This window comes from Dendrobium catenatum, unplaced genomic scaffold (assembly GCF_001605985.2).
Source record: "Dendrobium catenatum unplaced genomic scaffold, ASM160598v2 fragScaff_scaffold_1480, whole genome shotgun sequence".
Classification (NCBI taxonomy): Eukaryota; Viridiplantae; Streptophyta; class Magnoliopsida; order Asparagales; family Orchidaceae; genus Dendrobium; species Dendrobium catenatum.
Genome location: NW_021319942.1, coordinates 92867 through 96515, shown reverse-complemented (window position 1 = coordinate 96515; position 3649 = coordinate 92867). Strand labels below are relative to the sequence as shown.

At 33.0% G+C, this 3649-nt stretch overlaps 1 non-coding gene across 1 annotated transcript; it reads left to right on the top strand.

Moving 5' to 3' along the window:
• The first annotated feature begins 2544 nt into the window (after positions 1-2544).
• Positions 2545-2616, top strand: TRNAP-CGG. Its single transcript has one exon. It is a non-coding gene; the product is annotated as a tRNA-Pro (tRNA).
• The last annotated feature ends 1033 nt before the right edge of the window (positions 2617-3649 follow it).

Genomic DNA, 3649 nt, shown 5'->3' with positions numbered 1-3649 from the left:
TCTATAAATATACTCTTATTATCTACATGAAGGGGATCTTTGGCTTAAGATTAGAGAGAGCTCTCATGCTTCAAGAGCTCCAGCACCATCACTGGCGAATATCTATCAACTGTCTTTGGACCACCTCTCGGCCATCAACGGCCGTCAAACTTCCACCCGACTATCATGGGACCACCGCATGGCCGCAAACCACCGACGAAATTCAACCCGGTCGTTGATCTCATCGGACCTCATCCTGACCATCGTTAGACCACCGCCCAGCCGTCAGACTTCCTCTTGACCATTGTCAGACCACATTCCCGGCCGCCAACCGCGTCGAACTTCCACCCGTCCTTTAACCATCGCTTGGACAATCATCGGACCACCGCCCGGCCTCCAGACTTTTACCTGACTATTGTCGTAATACCACCTGGTCGCCAACTGCAGTTGAATCACTGCTCATCCGCCAGACTTTTGCCCGACTGTCACAGGACATCCACATAATTGTCTCCGCACATTCACCCAACTCTCCAAACTATTATAATTCTACTACCTCTAAGTCAAGGGACGGATCAACCAAATTTAGTGGAATCCTTTCACTTGAACAATGCCCCGTGATTTTTCCCTCTTCAGATTTTCCATGTAAAAGAGATCTAATATTTTACTGCTCTCTCTCTCTCTCTCTCTCTCTCTTAAATTAAATGTGTTTATGCTGGATATCCGTGAATCGCTAAGACAAAAAATTTAATTACTTTACCATCACTAATATTCTAACCCAGAACAAATATTTATCTCTTCTCTAATCTAGAAAGCTTTTGAATGATATATATTGATGATCCATACCTTTATTATAATGATCAAATAATAGCTATTTAGAAAACATTAAGAAATTTTGGAGAAAAGAAAGCCTCTTCCTACAAAACTTAAGTGTTTATCTATACTATGAGGCTGCTTAGTCTGCAATATTGTTGGGTGTAATGTAAAGTAAATTGAGAAATCTAAAATTTGATCGTTTGGATGACTGTGTTTCAAATGCAAAATATTTTTGGAATGAATCAAGAATTCACATGCTGGTTCATTTTTAATGTATTTAGAATTCACCAAATATAAGTAAATTCCTTATGCACATCTCATGTAAAAATCTGTTGGCCAATGCCTAACACCATTGTTGATTAGCCACTGTTATCACTGATCACCATCATATATAAGTTATATCTGATTAATTATTGTTCCAAATGCACAATTATTTTATTATGTATTTATTTATTTAAAGCTACACAAAAATAAAATTAAGTCATTTATTTATTACATGCTCAACCAAACAAATCAAATATATTTTTAATACACAGCTCATAGTGAAAAAATATCTCTTATATTTACTCTGAAATTATCTAAATAGACAAAAAAATTATATATTATTATTATTATTTTTTTAATAATTTAAAAGTTATCCTCACACTCACTTATGATTATATAATATACCTAAAGTGTTTAAAAGCTAGATAATAAGCAATATAGAAGTGCAAAAAATTGTACCAAATACTTCTAAAATTTCATAAAAATTTTAATTTTTTTTTTTTAAAATTGCATAACCATTTGGAAAGCTTTGATTTTAGAATTTTATCTCTTTAGGAGCACCAAACTAAAAGGAATTTTATTAGGAAAAAAAATAAAATTATTTCCCATGGCCCATTAGACATTTTGGCCGACCCATTCGGCCTCCTAAATTGGCCCATTGAGATTGCATTTACTAAAGCCTTCATAGGCATTCTTTGACACTTTGAATCATCAATATTAATCTTTGAAGATCCTATTCTCTCTATAATGACAATAGCCTCAAAAATTATTAAGGCAAAGGCAGGGGAAGGCTCTGAATTATTTAAAGTTTTGTTTGGGACAGCTTTTCTTCTGTTTTGTTTTAGCCCGCAATTGTAATTTTTATTCGATCAATGAGTTTTTAACTTTTTATTGCTTTTGCTAAATTTTTAAGCTAGGAAACTATTTCCAACAATACCTTTCAAAAAAGCAACTTTATTCACAACTGTTTTACAATCACTTTTATAAAAAGTTGCAGATGTTCCAAATGTATCCTAAGGTTTCATTTGGGACAACTTTCTTACAGCTTTCTAATGCATCTTTCTAGTACAAATTTTTTGAACTAGAAATTATTATGCTAAAAAAATATTTTAAAAAATAATTAAAAAGCTATTCCAAATCAAGCCTAAGATTTTGTTTGAGATGGCTTAGTTACTGCTTCCTAAAGTAGCTTTCTAGTACACAAATTAAAAAAATTGTACTACAAAGCTATTTTAAGAAGCGGTAAGAAAGCCGTCCCAAACGAAGCCTAAGCCTCTACCTTCTTTTCTTTTTATTACTATGGTTAACTCTAATTACTTATGATAATAACTAAAATATCAGTATTATAAATAAATTTGGTTATATTCGTAGCTATATATTTTTGCAAATGAATGCATCATAGTTCATACTACGTTATTGGTCATAAATGTGCATTATCACAATATAATTTTATAATAAATTTGTTTGAAGTCAAATAATACGACGTTCGGGTGTTTGGTCTAGTGGTATGATTCTCGCTTCGGGTGCGAGAGGTCGCGAGTTCGATTCTCGCAACACCCCTAATTTTTGTTTCCTTTTTAAAGTTTAAGGAACAATTTCGTTTTCAATTAAGAGATAATACGGTAATTAACTCTAGTTGTTTTATTAAAATGATTTTCTTTGCAATTACGATTTTATACGATAATAAGCTTTTCTAAAAAGAAAAAAAAATTAAATTTTTTTATTTCGACGTTGGTTTCATTTTTATTCTTAGCTAAGAAAATAATATATTTATGTGTGTATTTGAATGTGTAAAATTCTAATTAATGTATGCTTAATTATCACAGGCCTTGTAATTAATATGTAAAATAATTAATGATCTTAATTGAACAACAATAACAACATCATCAAGTCTTTATCCCAGTATGTGAGCTCGGGTATATGATTTTTTTTTATTGTGTTCTTCTAAGAGTCAAATTCATAATAAAATGATCATTTGTAATATGTTCTAACCATATCTTTTTAGATCTACCTCCATATTTCTTAATATAGGTCAAATCATAGCCAAATCAAAGTTTTAAATTAATTCTTAATAAACCTTAGCAAAACGTTTGGTACTGATCAATGTTAATAATTAAATAATTAATTATCATATTCTTAACTATGGGTATTAATATTTGACCAAAAAATTTCAAGTTATGATCAATCTGTTTGGCAGAAGTATGGGTCGGATTTGGATTCCCAAAATTGACCCATTTCAAAAATAGGGTCAGATCCGGGTCAATTTTGAGGTCAATCAACTAATCCAAAATTGACCCGATTTCCTCGCATACACCCCATTCACCTTCTTCAATGACGGAAGCAAGAAGGGTTGGATCGAAAGCAAGTTAAGCAAAGACAACAACAGTCCGACGATAAGGACTAGGATTTGCTTTTCCTCTTCTCTCTCCGTTCTTTGCCTCCTTCGACGACGACAAGCCGGCGACAGGGAGCTAGCCATTCGAAGCAACGACGAAGACAAGCGAACGGCATGGAGCTCACTGTTTTGTAGTTGGATTGGAAGCAACGACAACGACAGGAGGGAGGTCGCCATCAGTTATGCAAAAATGAGTCA